The sequence below is a fragment of the Lathyrus oleraceus genome, chromosome 5 (assembly GCF_024323335.1).
Source record: "Lathyrus oleraceus cultivar Zhongwan6 chromosome 5, CAAS_Psat_ZW6_1.0, whole genome shotgun sequence".
Taxonomy (NCBI): Eukaryota; Viridiplantae; Streptophyta; class Magnoliopsida; order Fabales; family Fabaceae; genus Lathyrus; species Lathyrus oleraceus.
The window spans coordinates 285367971-285391066 of NC_066583.1; the positions used below are offsets into that span (position 1 = coordinate 285367971).

Genomic DNA, 23096 nt, shown 5'->3' on the forward strand with positions numbered 1-23096 from the left:
TGAATATTGCACCAAATTTCAAGATCTTTATATCAGGAGAATCAACAAGCAACGAACTACAAGTCTATGGCAATGAAAATAAGAATTAGGAGGTTCGAAAAACCTACCTCTTGAAGCTCCAACAATGGCAGTAATGGATTCAGGTGTCCAGCAGCATCCAAGTCTCTTCTACCAACCTTGTAATGACTTCTGAAGCACAATTCAACCCTTGGAATGGCTTGGATCTAGCTAAATATTCAAAACTCCATGTTCATGTTCATGTATGGAATTGCTTGATTCTTCACCAATTTCTTCAATCAATGGCTTGAATTCTACCAATTGAGGATCAAGAAAACAGAATATGCAATAAAAATCAAGTGTTCTTTGAAGAATTTTGAATTATGGTGGAGAGAAAATTTGGAGGGAAAGTTTGAATCTAGATCTAGAATTGTGAACTATGAAAATTCTGTTAGGATTTACTATTTATATGCTGTGTTAATCCAATTGCTAATCATGCTTAGGCTTGGTTAATGGAATTTTAAGAAGAAAAGAGGTGTTATGCAAAAATTGATTTTTCACCTCATGCATGGCAATCCCACGTGAACAGTAGCAAATGGCCATGCAATTTCACTTAAAACCATGTTATGAACATGTTGGAATGGTTAAAAAGCTCATATGATGCACCAAACTCAAATTCATGATTTTCCCTCCAAAATAAGCATGAATGAACAAATGGCCATGTGACGAAATTTCATGTAATGTGATGAATAATTTGGAAAATACATGTCATGAGGAGCAAAATGCAAAAAGAGGCACTCATTTTGGAGCTTTGGATCAAAAGTTATGGCCTTTTGAAGTTTCATTCACACTTGGCAATGATTTGATCATATCTTCTTAACCATTCATCAGATGCTCATGATCTTGGACTTTTTGGAAATGGGAGAGAAAGATATTCAACTTTCATGTTGGACAAAATTTCATTTGAAGCTTCTTTCATGATGGAAAGTCAAGTTGAAAGTAGTCCAAAAACTTGCCATTTTTGGAAACTTGAAATTACAGGTCACTTTCCATTTTGGGAAACTTTTGATCTGACTTCAAAATATTCGAGGTAGATGTTTGACATGATGAATAAACCTCTTTGGGACATGAATGACGTGTCTCAAACCATTTCTCCATCTCCTAGCCCTCAGTTGACTTGCAGTTGACTTTTATGGGCCCCAGATGACCTGAAACTGCACTGTTGACTTTTGAGCCTCTAACACTTGGTCAAGTTGCTTCAAAATGAACCTTGGTTCATATAAGCTCTCTAGAACAACCATGTGGCTCTCATCTCATGGAAATGCTTGGTCTTTTGCACAGATGGATTTCTTGATGCCCATGCCAGTTGAATGTGATGCAATGCACTATGCAATGTTAATGTAATGTTAGTAACCTAAAAAATTAAATGAATGCATGAATTGGGGGTGCAAATTTGAGGTGCTACACTTGGTGATCTCAAACCACTCACAAAAGGTCCCACCCAAAGGCAAAGGGAACCAAGATGCTAATGATCCTTGAGGCTATGCAAATGAAATGTTATGATGCCATTAGGGATCTTAGGGACAAAATTAGGGTCTTACAGTATATATTTTATTTCCTTATTTTACCTCATATTAAATTTTATTTCCCTAGTTTAAAACTCCAACGTTTGATTCCATAGTTTCATTTATTATTACTATATCAAATCAAATCCGTTATAAAATGTTCAGACAAGGACATTTTTGGAAAAATGTGACGATTCTTTCCCCAATATTGGATGTGAAGAGAAAATACCGTTGTAGTAGAGTTGTAAGTATTCCTACTTGTCACGCAGGTGACCCGGGTTCGATCCCTGGCAACGGCGTATTTTATTTCCATTCTTTATATTTTGATTTGGATAGAATTTATTTTAATTTGAAAAATAATAAATTTTAACTTTCTTTTAAGAAAAATTTCTCTTTCTCTTTTCTGGTAGAAAGGAAATACCATTGTTTAGAAATTTAGAATAAATTACAAGCCTTGTTATAAGATATCGGCTATCCTTATCCTTTGACTGATATGTTATGATACAACGTCATTTTATTCATAGAAAATGTCACTGAAACATATACCGATAAAAGAATATTTAAGGCTTATATGTATATATTTTATTTCCTTATTTTACCTCAATGCGGGAGTAAGCGCGTGTTTAAGGTAAAACAAGTCATAAAAATTCTTCAATTAATTAACCTGATTGTTTCTCATGTTTCCGAGACAAGTAACCTCTCTTATTCTTCTTCTTTATTTTTGCACGTGTATTGAATCTTAAAATTCTATGGATTAGTTTCATCCTCATATAGTTCCAAGAACCAAATGTTGGAACCCTATTAAAATTTATAGGATTACATGCATTAATGATGGTGTAACTAGAGAATTTCTAGGTCCTTCTACTAGATGTGGTATCTTTAAGAACCAATATACTAATTTACGGAATTGTTTTAATCTAAACATCAGTAACTTTAATTTATTTATATATGAGTTAATTGGTATTAAGGCGGACGTTAAAACTACTTTAAAAAATGGGCGGAACTCTATGTGGCTCGATATTGGTTCTCAACTGATGACTTTAGTTGTTAATCTCATAACACTTTTCCTTGACAGCAAAGAAAAAGATGGACTAATTGCATTAAGATTACAACAACAATTTATATTTACCTCATTTTGAGAATGTTAATGATATCAATATAAACTAATTGAATACTCAATACATTTTTGTACTTTTAAGAAATTATACATTAAAAATGCAGAAGAATTGAGTCGTTGTAGTATAGTGGTAAGTGTTCCTGCCTGTCACGCAGGTGACCCGGGTTCGATCCCCGGCAACGGCGTATTTTATTTCCATTATTTATATTTTGATTTGGATAGAATTTATTTTAATTTGAAAAATAATAAATTTTAACTTTCTTTTAAGAAAAATTTCTCTTTCTCTTTTCTGGTAGAAAGGAAATACCATTGTTTAGAAATTTAGAATAAATTACAAGCCTTGTTATAAGATATCGGCTATCCTTATCCTTTGACTGATATGTTATGATACAACGTCATTTTATTCATAGAAAATGTCACTGAAACATATACCGCTAAAAGAAATTTTAAGGCTTATATGTATATATTTTATTTCCTTATTTTACCTCATATTAAATTTTATTTCCCTAGTTTAAAACTCAAACGTTTGATTCCATAGTTTCATTTATTATTACTATATCAAATCAAATCCGTTCTAAAATGTCCAGATAGGGACAATTTGGGGAAAATGTGACGATTCTTTCCCCAATATTGGATGTGAAGAGAAAATAACAAAACTTATATTTTTGTGAGTATTTTAGTAGGCTATTTGACCCAGGAGAGACAAATGGGAATCCCTCGTCTCCTCTTCTTTTTTGTCTCATATAAGAGGTTCTTAATTGAGGGACATCTAAATTTATGAATAAGGTTAATAAGTATCAAACTAGAAATCCTATTGGCAGCTTCACCCCGTCTCTTATTCTTTATGGTGAGGATGTGATGGATTTTTGCAGAAGAACCAAATACAACATTCAAAACTTGTCACACTTATTCAATATGTGCGTTGATATTTATCGCCATACAGTCAATACTGTCAAGTCTACTATTTATACAAATTTTATTTCTCATCATATGCTTCTCGTCATCTCTGAGACTCTTGGCTTCTCTATCATTAACATTTCTTTTGTTTGCTTAAGTATTCCTAATTTTATAGATAAGGTCAAAGCTACTTAGTCACTGCTCATTGCTGGCAGGATAAAACCGTAGTTATCTGCTTCAAAACCTTATTTGGTATCTACTACTAGTAGAAATAAATTATTCAAGAGTATCATTCAAAGCATGCTTGACTATGGGTTCGTGGAGTATTCTTGGCACGACAGCCTTTTGAAGGAAATTGATAAATGGATTATATACTATATTTTGGAAGGTGGTTTTATTAAGTAAAAGAATCTTATTGTGACGTGGAACAATGTCTGTACTACTCAATAAGGGGGGAGTTTTGAGTGTTGGGTCCCTCATAAATTGAATGAGGAAGACTCCATTAAATTTGATATGGTGTTTATTACTTACAAAATCCAAGGTGACGATACCCTTAGAGCTAGAGTGATCAGGAATAAGTTTATATTAGCTACCACGTTGATCGACTATATGTTATGGTATTAAGAGGAACGTGGATATCATATTTGATGATAGTAGTTGGTTTCTTTGTAGGAGAGACATGATCATGTTTTGAATGAATTCTTGGAACAAATACCTTGTATTTAAAACTCCCAATATTGACCTTTTTGTTTATCATTTCTTCGACGCTAATGTGAAATATATCATTAAAAGAAATAATTTGATTTTTCCTTATTTAAACATTCAGACTTGTCCATCATATGTATCTACAAGCCACCATATTACAAATTCAAATAATATTATGGGTGACCTCCTATCGTAGAATTATAGTAGTAATGGTTATATGAGTTTCAAATAATCTTATAATCCTATTAACACCAATGATCAATAACTACCTTGAGCTAAAACTTTATGGAATCAATTCCTCTGAATATTTCATTATTTTGAGGATTATATATCATCGAGTTCTATTTGTGGGAACCTATCATTTAGAGAATTTCACATGGCCCCTAAATCTGATTTGTGTTATTGTGACAAAGAATCTAATCATTATTTGTAATCAGATTTCAAATCTTTTTAACTTTATGGAAATTACCTAGGAAATCCATCCAGATTAATGTTTTTTCTTGTTATACCCTTTGTATTTGGAGAATTTGTCAAAGAATATGGTCCAAACAAGGAAAACTTGTCACTTTGTTTGTTATGATTAGTATGTTGAAAATTTTTGGCAATGCGGGAGTAAGCGCGTGTTTAAGGTAAAACAAGTCAAAAAATTCTTCAATTAATTAACCTGATTGTTTCTCATGTTTCCGAGACAAGTAACCTCTCTGATTCTTCTTCTTTATTTTTGCACGTGTATTGAATCTTAAAATTCTATGGATTAGTTTCATCCTCATATAGTTCCAAAAACCAAATGTTGGAACCCTATTAAAATTTATAGGATTACACGCATTAATGATGGTGTAACTAGAGAATTTCTAGGTCCTTCTACTAGATGTGGTATCTTTAAGAACCAATATACTAATTTACGGAATTGTTTTAATCTAAACATCAGTAACTTTAATTTATTTATATATGAGTTAATTGGTATTAAGGCGGACGTTAAAACTACTTTAAAAAATGGGCGGAACTCTATGTGGCTCGATATTGGTTCTCAACTGATGACTTTAGTTGTTAATCTCATAACACTTTTCCTTGACAGCAAAGAAAAAGATGGACTAATTGCATTAAGATTACAACAACAATTTATATTTACCTCATTTTGAGAATGTTAATGATATCAATATAAACTAATTGAATACTCAATACATTTTTGTACTTTTAAGAAATTATACATTAAAAATGCAGAAGAATTGAGTCGTTGTAGTATAGTGGTAAGTATTCTTGCCTGTCACGCAGGTGACCCGGGTTCGATCCCCGGCAACGGCGTATTTTATTTCCATTCTTTATATTTTGATTTGGATAGAATTTATTTTAATTTGAAAAATAATAAATTTTAACTTTCTTTTAAGAAAAATTTCTCTTTCTCTTTTCTGGTAGAAAGGAAATACCATTGTTTAGAAATTTAGAATAAATTACAAGCCTTGTTATAAGATATCGGCTATCCTTATCCTTTGACTGATATGTTATGATACAACGTCATTTTATTCATAGAAAATGTCACTGAAACATATACCGATAAAAGAAATTTTAAGGCTTATATGTATATATTTTATTTCCTTATTTTACCTCATATTAAATTTTATTTCCCTAGTTTAAAACTCAAACGTTTGATTCCATAGTTTCATTTATTATTACTATATCAAATCAAATCCGTTCTAAAATGTCCAGATAGGGACAATTTGGGGAAAATGTGACGATTCTTTCCCCAATATTGGATGTGAAGAGAAAATAACAAAACTTATATTTTTGTGAGTATTTTAGTAGGCTATTTGACCCAGGAGAGACAAATGGGAATCCCTCGTCTCCTCTTCTTTTTTGTCTCATATAAGAGGTTCTTAATTGAGGGACATCTAAATTTATGAATAAGGTTAATAAGTATCAAACTAGAAATCCTATTGGCAGCTTCACCCCGTCTCTTATTCTTTATGGTGAGGATGTGATGGATTTTTGCAGAAGAACCAAATACAACATTCAAAACTTGTCACACTTATTCAATATGTGCGTTGATATTTATCGCCATACAGTCAATACTGTCAAGTCTACTATTTATACAAATTTTATTTCTCATCATATGCTTCTCGTCATCTCTGAGACTCTTGGCTTCTCTATCATTAACATTTCTTTTGTTTGCTTAAGTATTCCTAATTTTATAGATAAGGTCAAAGCTACTTAGTCACTGCTCATTGCTGGCAGGATAAAACCGTAGTTATCTGCTTCAAAACCTTATTTGGTATCTACTACTAGTAGAAATAAATTATTCAAGAGTATCATTCAAAGCATGCTTGACTATGGGTTCGTGGAGTATTCTTGGCACGACAGCCTTTTGAAGGAAATTGATAAATGGATTATATACTATATTTTGGAAGGTGGTTTTATTAAGTAAAAGAATCTTATTGTGACGTGGAACAATGTCTGTACTACTCAATAAGGGGGGAGTTTTGAGTGTTGGGTCCCTCATAAATTGAATGAGGAAGACTCCATTAAATTTGATATGGTGTTTATTACTTACAAAATCCAAGGTGACGATACCCTTAGAGCTAGAGTGATCAGGAATAAGTTTATATTAGCTACCACGTTGATCGACTATATGTTATGGTATTAAGAGGAACGTGGATATCATATTTGATGATAGTAGTTGGTTTCTTTGTAGGAGAGACATGATCATGTTTTGAATGAATTCTTGGAACAAATACCTTGTATTTAAAACTCCCAATATTGACCTTTTTGTTTATCATTTCTTCGACGCTAATGTGAAATATATCATTAAAAGAAATAATTTGATTTTTCCTTATTTAAACATTCAGACTTGTCCATCATATGTATCTACAAGCCACCATATTACAAATTCAAATAATATTATGGGTGACCTCCTATCGTAGAATTATAGTAGTAATGGTTATATGAGTTTCAAATAATCTTATAATCCTATTAACACCAATGATCAATAACTACCTTGAGCTAAAACTTTATGGAATCAATTCCTCTGAATATTTCATTATTTTGAGGATTATATATCATCGAGTTCTATTTGTGGGAACCTATCATTTAGAGAATTTCACATGGCCCCTAAATCTGATTTGTGTTATTGTGACAAAGAATCTAATCATTATTTGTAATCAGATTTCAAATCTTTTTAACTTTATGGAAATTACCTAGGAAATCCATCCAGATTAATGTTTTTTCTTGTTATACCCTTTGTATTTGGAGAATTTGTCAAAGAATATGGTCCAAACAAGGAAAACTTGTCACTTTGTTTGTTATGATTAGTATGTTGAAAATTTTTGGCAATGCGGGAGTAAGCGCGTGTTTAAGGTAAAACAAGTCAAAAAAATTCTTCAATTAATTAACCTGATTGTTTCTCATGTTTCCGAGACAAGTAACCTCTCTGATTCTTCTTCTTTATTTTTGCACGTGTATTGAATCTTAAAATTCTATGGATTAGTTTCATCCTCATATAGTTCCAAAAACCAAATGTTGGAACCCTATTAAAATTTATAGGATTACACGCATTAATGATGGTGTAACTAGAGAATTTCTAGGTCCTTCTACTAGATGTGGTATCTTTAAGAACCAATATACTAATTTACGGAATTGTTTTAATCTAAACATCAGTAACTTTAATTTATTTATATATGAGTTAATTGGTATTAAGGCGGACGTTAAAACTACTTTAAAAAATGGGCGGAACTCTATGTGGCTCGATATTGGTTCTCAACTGATGACTTTAGTTGTTAATCTCATAACACTTTTCCTTGACAGCAAAGAAAAAGATGGACTAATTGCATTAAGATTACAACAACAATTTATATTTACCTCATTTTGAGAATGTTAATGATATCAATATAAACTAATTGAATACTCAATACATTTTTGTACTTTTAAGAAATTATACATTAAAAATGCAGAAGAATTGAGTCGTTGTAGTATAGTGGTAAGTATTCCTGCCTGTCACGCAGGTGACCCGGGTTCGATCCCCGGCAACGGCGTATTTTATTTCCATTCTTTATATTTTGATTTGGATAGAATTTATTTTAATTTGAAAAATAATAAATTTTAACTTTCTTTTAAGAAAAATTTCTCTTTCTCTTTTCTGGTAGAAAGGAAATACCATTGTTTAGAAATTTAGAATAAATTACAAGCCTTGTTATAAGATATCGGCTATCCTTATCCTTTGACTGATATGTTATGATACAACGTCATTTTATTCATAGAAAATGTCACTGAAACATATACCGATAAAAGAAATTTTAAGGCTTATATGTATATATTTTATTTCCTTATTTTACCTCATATTAAATTTTATTTCCCTAGTTTAAAACTCAAACGTTTGATTCCATAGTTTCATTTATTATTACTATATCAAATCAAATCCGTTCTAAAATGTCCAGATAGGGACAATTTGGGGAAAATGTGACGATTCTTTCCCCAATATTGGATGTGAAGAGAAAATAACAAAACTTATATTTTTGTGAGTATTTTAGTAGGCTATTTGACCCAGGAGAGACAAATGGGAATCCCTCGTCTCCTCTTCTTTTTTGTCTCATATAAGAGGTTCTTAATTGAGGGACATCTAAATTTATGAATAAGGTTAATAAGTATCAAACTAGAAATCCTATTGGCAGCTTCACCCCGTCTCTTATTCTTTATGGTGAGGATGTGATGGATTTTTGCAGAAGAACCAAATACAACATTCAAAACTTGTCACACTTATTCAATATGTGCGTTGATATTTATCGCCATACAGTCAATACTGTCAAGTCTACTATTTATACAAATTTTATTTCTCATCATATGCTTCTCGTCATCTCTGAGACTCTTGGCTTCTCTATCATTAACATTTCTTTTGTTTGCTTAAGTATTCCTAATTTTATAGATAAGGTCAAAGCTACTTAGTCACTGCTCATTGCTGGCAGGATAAAACCGTAGTTATCTGCTTCAAAACCTTATTTGGTATCTACTACTAGTAGAAATAAATTATTCAAGAGTATCATTCAAAGCATGCTTGACTATGGGTTCGTGGAGTATTCTTGGCACGACAGCCTTTTGAAGGAAATTGATAAATGGATTATATACTATATTTTGGAAGGTGGTTTTATTAAGTAAAAGAATCTTATTGTGACGTGGAACAATGTCTGTACTACTCAATAAGGGGGGAGTTTTGAGTGTTGGGTCCCTCATAAATTGAATGAGGAAGACTCCATTAAATTTGATATGGTGTTTATTACTTACAAAATCCAAGGTGACAATACCCTTAGAGCTAGAGTGATCAGGAATAAGTTTATATTAGCTACCACGTTGATCGACTATATGTTATGGTATTAAGAGGAACGTGGATATCATATTTGATGATAGTAGTTGGTTTCTTTGTAGGAGAGACATGATCATGTTTTGAATGAATTCTTGGAACAAATACCTTGTATTTAAAACTCCCAATATTGACCTTTTTGTTTATCATTTCTTCGACGCTAATGTGAAATATATCATTAAAAGAAATAATTTGATTTTTCCTTATTTAAACATTCAGACTTGTCCATCATATGTATCTACAAGCCACCATATTACAAATTCAAATAATATTATGGGTGACCTCCTATCGTAGAATTATAGTAGTAATGGTTATATGAGTTTCAAATAATCTTATAATCCTATTAACACCAATGATCAATAACTACCTTGAGCTAAAACTTTATGGAATCAATTCCTCTGAATATTTCATTATTTTGAGGATTATATATCATCGAGTTCTATTTGTGGGAACCTATCATTTAGAGAATTTCACATGGCCCCTAAATCTGATTTGTGTTATTGTGACAAAGAATCTAATCATTATTTGTAATCAGATTTCAAATCTTTTTAACTTTATGGAAATTACCTAGGAAATCCATCCAGATTAATGTTTTTTCTTGTTATACCCTTTGTATTTGGAGAATTTGTCAAAGAATATGGTCCAAACAAGGAAAACTTGTCACTTTGTTTGTTATGATTAGTATGTTGAAAATTTTTGGCAATGCGGGAGTAAGCGCGTGTTTAAGGTAAAACAAGTCAAAAAAATTCTTCAATTAATTAACCTGATTGTTTCTCATGTTTCCGAGACAAGTAACCTCTCTGATTCTTCTTCTTTATTTTTGCACGTGTATTGAATCTTAAAATTCTATGGATTAGTTTCATCCTCATATAGTTCCAAAAACCAAATGTTGGAACCCTATTAAAATTTATAGGATTACATGCATTAATGATGGTGTAACTAGAGAATTTCTAGGTCCTTCTACTAGATGTGGTATCTTTAAGAACCAATATACTAATTTACGGAATTGTTTTAATCTAAACATCAGTAACTTTAATTTATTTATATATGAGTTAATTGGTATTAAGGCGGACGTTAAAACTACTTTAAAAAATGGGCGGAACTCTATGTGGCTCGATATTGGTTCTCAACTGATGACTTTAGTTGTTAATCTCATAACACTTTTCCTTGACAGCAAAGAAAAAGATGGACTAATTGCATTAAGATTACAACAACAATTTATATTTACCTCATTTTGAGAATGTTAATGATATCAATATAAACTAATTGAATACTCAATACATTTTTGTACTTTTAAGAAATTATACATTAAAAATGCAGAAGAATTGAGTCGTTGTAGTATAGTGGTAAGTATTCTTGCCTGTCACGCAGGTGACCCGGGTTCGATCCCCGGCAACGGCGTATTTTATTTCCATTCTTTATATTTTGATTTGGATAGAATTTATTTTAATTTGAAAAATAATAAATTTTAACTTTCTTTTAAGAAAAATTTCTCTTTCTCTTTTCTGGTAGAAAGGAAATACCATTGTTTAGAAATTTAGAATAAATTACAAGCCTTGTTATAAGATATCGGCTATCCTTATCCTTTGACTGATATGTTATGATACAACGTCATTTTATTCATAGAAAATGTCACTGAAACATATACCGATAAAAGAAATTTTAAGGCTTATATGTATATATTTATTTCCTTATTTTACCTCATATTAAATTTTATTTCCCTAGTTTAAAACTCAAACGTTTGATTCCATAGTTTCATTTATTATTACTATATCAAATCAAATCCGTTCTAAAATGTCCAGATAGGGACAATTTGGGGAAAATGTGACGATTCTTTCCCCAATATTGGATGTGAAGAGAAAATAACAAAACTTATATTTTTGTGAGTATTTTAGTAGGCTATTTGACCCAGGAGAGACAAATGGGAATCCCTCGTCTCCTCTTCTTTTTGTCTCATATAAGAGGTTCTTAATTGAGGGACATCTAAATTTATGAATAAGGTTAATAAGTATCAAACTAGAAATCCTATTGGCAGCTTCACCCCGTCTCTTATTCTTTATGGTGAGGATGTGATGGATTTTTGCAGAAGAACCAAATACAACATTCAAAACTTGTCACACTTATTCAATATGTGCGTTGATATTTATCGCCATACAGTCAATACTGTCAAGTCTACTATTTATACAAATTTTATTTCTCATCATATGCTTCTCGTCATCTCTGAGACTCTTGGCTTCTCTATCATTAACATTTCTTTTGTTTGCTTAAGTATTCCTAATTTTATAGATAAGGTCAAAGCTACTTAGTCACTGCTCATTGCTGGCAGGATAAAACCGTAGTTATCTGCTTCAAACCTTATTTGGTATCTACTACTAGTAGAAATAAATTATTCAAGAGTATCATTCAAAGCATGCTTGACTATGGGTTCGTGGAGTATTCTTGGCACGACAGCCTTTTGAAGGAAATTGATAAATGGATTATATACTATATTTTGGAAGGTGGTTTTATTAAGTAAAAGAATCTTATTGTGACGTGGAACAATGTCTGTACTACTCAATAAGGGGGGAGTTTTGAGTGTTGGGTCCCTCATAAATTGAATGAGGAAGACTCCATTAAATTTGATATGGTGTTTATTACTTACAAAATCCAAGGTGACAATACCCTTAGAGCTAGAGTGATCAGGAATAAGTTTATATTAGCTACCACGTTGATCGACTATATGTTATGGTATTAAGAGGAACGTGGATATCATATTTGATGATAGTAGTTGGTTTCTTTGTAGGAGAGACATGATCATGTTTTGAATGAATTCTTGGAACAAATACCTTGTATTTAAAACTCCCAATATTGACCTTTTTGTTTATCATTTCTTCGACGCTAATGTGAAATATATCATTAAAAGAAATAATTTGATTTTTCCTTATTTAAACATTCAGACTTGTCCATCATATGTATCTACAAGCCACCATATTACAAATTCAAATAATATTATGGGTGACCTCCTATCGTAGAATTATAGTAGTAATGGTTATATGAGTTTCAAATAATCTTATAATCCTATTAACACCAATGATCAATAACTACCTTGAGCTAAAACTTTATGGAATCAATTCCTCTGAATATTTCATTATTTTGAGGATTATATATCATCGAGTTCTATTTGTGGGAACCTATCATTTAGAGAATTTCACATGGCCCCTAAATCTGATTTGTGTTATTGTGACAAAGAATCTAATCATTATTTGTAATCAGATTTCAAATCTTTTTAACTTTATGGAAATTACCTAGGAAATCCATCCAGATTAATGTTTTTTCTTGTTATACCCTTTGTATTTGGAGAATTTGTCAAAGAATATGGTCCAAACAAGGAAAACTTGTCACTTTGTTTGTTATGATTAGTATGTTGAAAATTTTTGGCAATGCGGGAGTAAGCGCGTGTTTAAGGTAAAACAAGTCATAAAAATTCTTCAATTAATTAACCTGATTGTTTCTCATGTTTCCGAGACAAGTAACCTCTCTGATTCTTCTTCTTTATTTTTGCACGTGTATTGAATCTTAAAATTCTATGGATTAGTTTCATCCTCATATAGTTCCAAAAACCAAATGTTGGAACCCTATTAAAATTTATAGGATTACATGCATTAATGATGGTGTAACTAGAGAATTTCTAGGTCCTTCTACTAGATGTGGTATCTTTAAGAACCAATATACTAATTTACGGAATTGTTTTAATCTAAACATCAGTAACTTTAATTTATTTATATATGAGTTAATTGGTATTAAGGCGGACGTTAAAACTACTTTAAAAAATGGGCGGAACTCTATGTGGCTCGATATTGGTTCTCAACTGATGACTTTAGTTGTTAATCTCATAACACTTTTCCTTGACAGCAAAGAAAAAGATGGACTAATTGCATTAAGATTACAACAACAATTTATATTTACCTCATTTTGAGAATGTTAATGATATCAATATAAACTAATTGAATACTCAATACATTTTTGTACTTTTAAGAAATTATACATTAAAAATGCAGAAGAATTGAGTCGTTGTAGTATAGTGGTAAGTATTCCTGCCTGTCACGCAGGTGACCCGGGTTCGATCCCCGGCAACGGCGTATTTTATTTCCATTCTTTATATTTTGATTTGGATAGAATTTATTTTAATTTGAAAAATAATAAATTTTAACTTTCTTTTAAGAAAAATTTCTCTTTCTCTTTTCTGGTAGAAAGGAAATACCATTGTTTAGAAATTTAGAATAAATTACAAGCCTTGTTATAAGATATCGGCTATCCTTATCCTTTGACTGATATGTTATGATACAACGTCATTTTATTCATAGAAAATGTCACTGAAACATATACCGATAAAAGAAATTTTAAGGCTTATATGTATATATTTTATTTCCTTATTTTACCTCATATTAAATTTTATTTCCCTAGTTTAAAACTCAAACGTTTGATTCCATAGTTTCATTTATTATTACTATATCAAATCAAATCCGTTCTAAAATGTCCAGATAGGGACAATTTGGGGAAAATGTGACGATTCTTTCCCCAATATTGGATGTGAAGAGAAAATAACAAAACTTATATTTTTGTGAGTATTTTAGTAGGCTATTTGACCCAGGAGAGACAAATGGGAATCCCTCGTCTCCTCTTCTTTTTTGTCTCATATAAGAGGTTCTTAATTGAGGGACATCTAAATTTATGAATAAGGTTAATAAGTATCAAACTAGAAATCCTATTGGCAGCTTCACCCCGTCTCTTATTCTTTATGGTGAGGATGTGATGGATTTTTGCAGAAGAACCAAATACAACATTCAAAACTTGTCACACTTATTCAATATGTGCGTTGATATTTATCGCCATACAGTCAATACTGTCAAGTCTACTATTTATACAAATTTTATTTCTCATCATATGCTTCTCGTCATCTCTGAGACTCTTGGCTTCTCTATCATTAACATTTCTTTTGTTTGCTTAAGTATTCCTAATTTTATAGATAAGGTCAAAGCTACTTAGTCACTGCTCATTGCTGGCAGGATAAAACCGTAGTTATCTGCTTCAAAACCTTATTTGGTATCTACTACTAGTAGAAATAAATTATTCAAGAGTATCATTCAAAGCATGCTTGACTATGGGTTCGTGGAGTATTCTTGGCACGACAGCCTTTTGAAGGAAATTGATAAATGGATTATATACTATATTTGGAAGGTGGTTTTATTAAGTAAAAGAATCTTATTGTGACGTGGAACAATGTCTGTACTACTCAATAAGGGGGGAGTTTTGAGTGTTGGGTCCCTCATAAATTGAATGAGGAAGACTCCATTAAATTTGATATGGTGTTTATTACTTACAAAATCCAAGGTGACAATACCCTTAGAGCTAGAGTGATCAGGAATAAGTTTATATTAGCTACCACGTTGATCGACTATATGTTATGGTATTAAGAGGAACGTGGATATCATATTTGATGATAGTAGTTGGTTTCTTTGTAGGAGAGACATGATCATGTTTTGAATGAATTCTTGGAACAAATACCTTGTATTTAAAACTCCCAATATTGACCTTTTTGTTTATCATTTCTTCGACGCTAATGTGAAATATATCATTAAAAGAAATAATTTGATTTTTCCTTATTTAAACATTCAGACTTGTCCATCATATGTATCTACAAGCCACCATATTACAAATTCAAATAATATTATGGGTGACCTCCTATCGTAGAATTATAGTAGTAATGGTTATATGAGTTTCAAATAATCTTATAATCCTATTAACACCAATGATCAATAACTACCTTGAGCTAAAACTTTATGGAATCAATTCCTCTGAATATTTCATTATTTTGAGGATTATATATCATCGAGTTCTATTTGTGGGAACCTATCATTTAGAGAATTTCACATGGCCCCTAAATCTGATTTGTGTTATTGTGACAAAGAATCTAATCATTATTTGTAATCAGATTTCAAATCTTTTTAACTTTATGGAAATTACCTAGGAAATCCATCCAGATTAATGTTTTTTCTTGTTATACCCTTTGTATTTGGAGAATTTGTCAAAGAATATGGTCCAAACAAGGAAAACTTGTCACTTTGTTTGTTATGATTAGTATGTTGAAAATTTTTGGCAATGCGGGAGTAAGCGCGTGTTTAAGGTAAAACAAGTCAAAAAAATTCTTCAATTAATTAACCTGATTGTTTCTCATGTTTCCGAGACAAGTAACCTCTCTGATTCTTCTTCTTTATTTTTGCACGTGTATTGAATCTTAAAATTCTATGGATTAGTTTCATCCTCATATAGTTCCAAAAACCAAATGTTGGAACCCTATTAAAATTTATAGGATTACATGCATTAATGATGGTGTAACTAGAGAATTTCTAGGTCCTTCTACTAGATGTGGTATCTTTAAGAACCAATATACTAATTTACGGAATTGTTTTAATCTAAACATCAGTAACTTTAATTTATTTATATATGAGTTAATTGGTATTAAGGCGGACGTTAAAACTACTTTAAAAAATGGGCGGAACTCTATGTGGCTCGATATTGGTTCTCAACTGATGACTTTAGTTGTTAATCTCATAACACTTTTCCTTGACAGCAAAGAAAAAGATGGACTAATTGCATTAAGATTACAACAACAATTTATATTTACCTCATTTTGAGAATGTTAATGATATCAATATAAACTAATTGAATACTCAATACATTTTTGTACTTTTAAGAAATTATACATTAAAAATGCAGAAGAATTGAGTCGTTGTAGTATAGTGGTAAGTATTCTGCCTGTCACGCAGGTGACCCGGGTTCGATCCCCGGCAACGGCGTATTTTATTTCCATTCTTTATATTTTGATTTGGATAGAATTTATTTTAATTTGAAAAATAATAAATTTTAACTTTCTTTTAAGAAAATTTCTCTTTCTCTTTTCTGGTAGAAAGGAAATACCATTGTTTAGAAATTTAGAATAAATTACAAGCCTTGTTATAAGATATCGGCTATCCTTATCCTTTGACTGATATGTTATGATACAACGTCATTTTATTCATAGAAAATGTCACTGAAACATATACCGATAAAAGAAATTTTAAGGCTTATATGTATATATTTTATTTCCTTATTTTACCTCATATTAAATTTTATTTCCCTAGTTTAAAACTCAAACGTTTGATTCCATAGTTTCATTTATTATTACTATATCAAATCAAATCCGTTCTAAAATGTCCAGATAGGGACAATTTGGGGAAAATGTGACGATTCTTTCCCAATATTGGATGTGAAGAGAAAATAACAAAACTTATATTTTTGTGAGTATTTAGTAGGCTATTTGACCCAGGAGAGACAAATGGGAATCCCTCGTCTCCTCTTCTTTTTGTCTCATATAAGAGGTTCTTAATTGAGGGACATCTAAATTTATGAATAAGGTTAATAAGTATCAAACTAGAAATCCTATTGGCAGCTTCACCCCGTCTCTTATTCTTTATGGTGAGGATGTGATGGATTTTTGCAGAAGAACCAAATACAACATTCAAAACTTGTCACACTTATTCAATATGTGCGTTGATATTTATCGCCATACAGTCAATACTGTCAAGTCTACTATTTATACAAATTTTATTTCTCATCATATGCTTCTCGTCATCTCTGAGACTCTTGGCTTCTCTATCATTAACATTTCTTTTGTTTGCTTAAGTATTCCTAATTTTATAGATAAGGTCAAAGCTACTTAGTCACTGCTCATTGCTGGCAGGATAAAACCGTAGTTATCTGCTTCAAAACCTTATTTGGTATCTACTACTAGTAGAAATAAATTATTCAAGAGTATCATTCAAAGCATGCTTGACTATGGGTTCGTGGAGTATTCTTGGCACGACAGCCTTTTGAAGGAAATTGATAAATGGATTATATACTATATTTTGGAAGGTGGTTTTATTAAGTAAAAGAATCTTATTGTGACGTGGAACAATGTCTGTACTACTCAATAAGGGGGGAGTTTTGAGTGTTGGGTCCCTCATAAATTGAATGAGGAAGACTCCATTAAATTTGATATGGTGTTTATTACTTACAAAATCCAAGGTGACAATACCCTTAGAGCTAGAGTGATCAGGAATAAGTTTATATTAGCTACCACGTTGATCGACTATATGTTATGGTATTAAGAGGAACGTGGATATCATATTTGATGATAGTAGTTGGTTTCTTTGTAGGAGAGACATGATCATGTTTTGAATGAATTCTTGGAACAAATACCTTGTATTTAAAACTCCCAATATTGACCTTTTTGTTTATCATTTCTTCGACGCTAATGTGAAATATATCATTAAAAGAAATAATTTGATTTTTCCTTATTTAAACATTCAGACTTGTCCATCATATGTATCTACAAGCCACCATATTAAAATTCAAATAATATTATGGGTGACCTCCTATCGTAGAATTATAGTAGTAATGGTTATATGAGTTTCAAATAATCTTATAATCCTATTAACACCAATGATCAATAACTACCTTGAGCTAAAACTTTATGGAATCAATTCCTCTGAATATTTCATTATTTTGAGGATTATATATCATCGAGTTCTATTTGTGGGAACCTATCATTTAGAGAATTTCACATGGCCCCTAAATCTGATTTGTGTTATTGTGACAAAGAATCTAATCATTATTTGTAATCAGATTTCAAATCTTTTTAACTTTATGGAAATTACCTAGGAAATCCATCCAGATTAATGTTTTTCTTGTTATACCCTTTGTATTTGGAGAATTTGTCAAAGAATATGGTCCAAACAAGGAAAACTTGTCACTTTGTTTGTTATGATTAGTATGTTGAAAATTTTTGGCAATGCGGGAGTAAGCGCGTGTTTAAGGTAAAACAAGTCAAAAAATTCTTCAATTAATTAACCTGATTGTTTCTCATGTTTCCGAGACAAGTAACCTCTCTGATTCTTCTTCTTTATTTTTGCACGTGTATTGAATCTTAAAATTCTATGGATTAGTTTCATCCTCATATAGTTCCAAAAACCAAATGTTGGAACCCTATTAAAATTTATAGGATTACATGCATTAATGATGGTGTAACTAGAGAATTTCTAGGTCCTTCTACTAGATGTGGTATCTTTAAGAACCAATATACTAATTTACGGAATTGTTTTAATCTAAACATCAGTAACTTTAATTTATTTATATATGAGTTAATTGGTATTAAGGCGGACGTTAAAACTACTTTAAAAAATGGGCGGAACTCTATGTGGCTCGATATTGGTTCTCAACTGATGACTTTAGTTGTTAATCTCATAACACTTTTCCTTGACAGCAAAGAAAAAGATGGACTAATTGCATTAAGATTACAACAACAATTATTTACCTCATTTGAGAATGTTAATGATATCATAAACTAATTGAATACTCAATACATTTTTGTACTTTTAAGAAATTATACATTAAAAATGCAGAAGAATTGAGTCGTTGTAGTATAGTGGTAAGTATTCCTGCCTGTCACGCAGGTGACCCGGGTTCGATCCCCGGCAACGCGTATTTATTTCCATTCTTTATATTTTGATTTGGATAGAATTTATTTTTTAATTTGAAAAATAATAAATTTTAACTTTCTTTTAAGAAAAATTTCTCTTTCTCTTTTCTGGTAGAAAGGAAATACCATTGTTTAGAAATTTAGAATAAATTACAAGCCTTGTTATAAGATATCGGCTATCCTTATCCTTTGACTGATATGTTATGATACAACGTCATTTTATTCATAGAAAATGTCACTGAAACATATACCGATAAAAGAAATTTTAAGGCTTATATGTATATATTTTATTTCCTTATTTACCTCATATTAAATTTTATTTCCCTAGTTTAAAACTCAAACGTTTGATTCCATAGTTTCATTTATTATTACTATATCAAATCAAATCCGTTCTAAAATGTCCAGATAGGGACAATTTGGGGAAAATGTGACGATTCTTTCCCCAATATTGGATGTGAAGAGAAAATAACAAAACTTATATTTTTGTGAGTATTTTAGTAGGCTATTTGACCCAGGAGAGACAAATGGGAATCCCTCGTCTCCTCTTCTTTTTTGTCTCATATAAGAGGTTCTTAATTGAGGGACATCTAAATTATGAATAAGGTTAATAAGTATCAAACTAGAAATCCTATTGGCAGCTTCACCCCGTCTCTTATTCTTTATGGTGAGGATGTGATGGATTTTTGCAGAAGAACCAAATACAACATTCAAAACTTGTCACACTTATTCAATATGTGCGTTGATATTTATCGCCATACAGTCAATACTGTCAAGTCTACTATTTATACAAATTTTATTTCTCATCATATGCTTCTCGTCATCTCTGAGACTCTTGGCTTCTCTATCATTAACATTTCTTTTGTTTGCTTAAGTATTCCTAATTTTATAGATAAGGTCAAAGCTACTTAGTCACTGCTCATTGCTGGCAGGATAAAACCGTAGTTATCTGCTTCAAACCTTATTGGTATCTACTACTAGTAGAAATAAATTATTCAAGAGTATCATTCAAAGCATGCTTGACTATGGGTTCGTGGAGTATTCTTGCACGACAGCCTTTTGAAGGAAATTGATAAATGGATTATATACTATATTTGGAAGGTGGTTTTATTAAGTAAAAGAATCTTATTGTGACGTGGAACAATGTCTGTACTACTCAATAAGGGGGGAGTTTTGAGTGTTGGGTCCCTCATAAATTGAATGAGGAAGACTCCATTAAATTTGATATGGTGTTTATTACTTACAAAATCCAAGGTGACAATACCCTTAGAGCTAGAGTGATCAGGAATAAGTTTATATTAGCTACCACGTTGATCGACTATATGTTATGGTATTAAGAGGAACGTGGATATCGTATTTGATGATAGTAGTGGTTTCTTTGTAGGAGAGACATGATCATGTTTTGAATGAATTCTTGGAACAAATACCTTGTATTTAAAACTCCCAATATTGACCTTTTTGTTTATCATTTCTTCGACGCTAATGTGAAATATATCATTAAAGAAATAATTTGATTTTCCTATTTAAACATTCAGACTTGTCCATCATATGTATCTACAAGCCACCATATTACAAATTCAAATAATATTATGGGTGACCTCCTATCGTAGAATTATAGTAGTAATGGTTATATGAGTTTCAAATAATCTTATAATCCTATTAACACCAATGATCATAACTACCTTGAGCTAAAACTTTATGGAATCAATTCCCTGAATATTTCATTATTTTGAGGATTATATATCATCGAGTTCTATTTGTGGGAACCTATCATTTAGAGAATTTCACATGGCCCCTAAATCTGATTTGTGTTATTGTGACAAAGAATCTAATCATTATTTGTAATCAGATTTCAAATCTTTTTAACTTTATGGAAATTACCTAGGAAATCCATCCAGATTAATGTTTTTTTTGTTATACCCTTTGTATTTGGAGAATTTGTCAAAGAATATGGTCCAAACAAGGAAAACTTGTCACTTTGTTTGTTATGATTAGTATGTTGAAATTTTTGGCAATGCGGGAGTAAGCGCGTGTTTAAGGTAAAACAAGTCATAAAAATTCTCAATTAATTAACCTGATGTTTCTCATGTTTCCGAGACAAGTAACCTCTCTGATTCTTTTCTTTATTTTTGCACGTGTATTGAATCTTAAAATTCTATGGATTAGTTTCATCCCATATAGTTCCAAAAACCAATGTTGGAACCCTATTAAAATTATAGGATTACATGCATTAATGATGGTAACTAGAGAATTCTAGGTCCTTCTACTAGATGTGGTATCTTTAAGAACCAATATACTAATTTACGGAATTGTTTTAATCTAAACATCAGTAACTTTAATTTATTTATATATGAGTTAATTGGTATTAAGGCGGACGTTAAAACTACTTTAAAAAATGGGCGGAACTCTATGTGGCTCGATATTGGTTCTCAACTGATGACTTTAGTTGTTAATCTCATAACACTTTTCCTTGACAGCAAAGAAAAAGATGGACTAATTGCATTAAGATTACAACAACAATTATATTTACCTCATTTGAGAATGTTAATGATATCAATATAAACTAATTGAAACTCAATACATTTTTGTACTTTAAGAAATTATACATTAAAAATGCACAGAAGAATTGAGTCGTTGTAGTATAGTGGTAAGTATTCCTGCCTGCCTGTCACCAGTGACCCGGGTTCGATCCCCGGCAACGGCGTATTTTATTTCCATTCTTTATATTTTGATTTGGATAGAATTTATTTTAATTTGAAAAATAATAAATTTTAACTTTCTTTTAAGAAAAATTTCTCTTTCTCTTTTCTGGTAGAAAAGAAATACCATTGTTTAGAAATTTAGAATAATATACAACTTGTTATAAGATATCGGCTATCCTTATCCTTTGACTGATATGTTATGATACAACGTCATTTTATCATAGAAAATGTCACTGAAACATATACCGATAAAAGAAATTTTAAGGCTTATATGTATATATTTTATTTCTTATTTTACCTCATATTAAATTTTTTTCCTAGTTTAAAACTCAAACGTTTGATTCCATAGTTTCATTTATTATTACTATATCAAACAAATCCGTTCTAAAATGTCCAGATAGGGACAATTGGGGAAAATGTGACGATTCTTCCCCAATATTGGATGTGAAGAGAAAATAACCAAAACTTATATTTTGTGAGTATTTTAGTAGGCTATTTGACCCAGGAGAGACAAATGGGAATCCCTCGTCTCCTCTTCTTTTTTGTCTCATATAAGAGGTCTTAATTGAGGGACATCTAAATTTATGAATAAGGTTAATAAGTATCAAACTAGAAATCCTATTGCAGCTTCACCCCGTCTCTTATTCTTATGGTGAGGATGTGATGGATTTTTGCAGAAGAACCAAATACACACATTCAAAAACTTGTCACACTTATTCAATATGTGCGTGATATTATCGCCATACAGTCAATACTGTCAAGTCTACTATTATACAAATTTTATTTCTCATCATATGCTTCTCGTCATCTCTGAGACTCTTGGCTTCTCTATCATTAACATTTCTTTTGTTTGCTTAAGTATTCCTAATTTTATAGATAAGGTCAAAGCTACTTAGTCACTGCTCATTGCTGGCAGGATAAAACCGTAGTTATCTGCTTCAAAACCTTATTTGTTATCTACTACTAGTAGAAATAAATTATCAAGAGTATCATTCAAAAGCATGCTTGACTATGGGTTCGTGGAGTATTCTTGGCACGACAGCCTTTTGAAGGAAATTGATAATGGATTATATACTATTTTTGGAAGGTGGTTTTATTAAGTAAAAGAATCTTATTGTGACGTGGAACAATGTCTGTACTACTCAATAAGGGGGGAGTTTGAGTGTGGGGTCCCTCATAAATTGAATGAGGAAGACTCCCTTAAATTTGATATGGTGTTTATTACTTACAAAATCCA

General features: G+C 31.2%; 5 non-coding genes across 5 annotated transcripts; all 5 read left to right on the forward strand.

The window, feature by feature from the left end:
• Window positions 1-2792: 2792 nt before the first annotated feature.
• Window positions 2793-2864, forward strand: TRNAD-GUC (transfer RNA aspartic acid (anticodon GUC)). The gene has a single exon. It is a non-coding gene; the product is annotated as a tRNA-Asp (tRNA).
• Window positions 2865-5511: 2647 nt separating this feature from the next.
• On the forward strand, window positions 5512-5583 carry TRNAD-GUC (transfer RNA aspartic acid (anticodon GUC)). The gene has a single exon. It is a non-coding gene; the product is annotated as a tRNA-Asp (tRNA).
• A 2648-nt stretch (window positions 5584-8231) lies between these two features.
• Window positions 8232-8303, forward strand: TRNAD-GUC (transfer RNA aspartic acid (anticodon GUC)). The gene has a single exon. It is a non-coding gene; the product is annotated as a tRNA-Asp (tRNA).
• Window positions 8304-10951: 2648 nt separating this feature from the next.
• Window positions 10952-11023, forward strand: TRNAD-GUC (transfer RNA aspartic acid (anticodon GUC)). Its single transcript has one exon. It is a non-coding gene; the product is annotated as a tRNA-Asp (tRNA).
• Window positions 11024-13668: 2645 nt separating this feature from the next.
• TRNAD-GUC (transfer RNA aspartic acid (anticodon GUC)) lies at window positions 13669-13740 on the forward strand. Its single transcript has one exon. It is a non-coding gene; the product is annotated as a tRNA-Asp (tRNA).
• Window positions 13741-23096: the final 9356 nt, after the last annotated feature.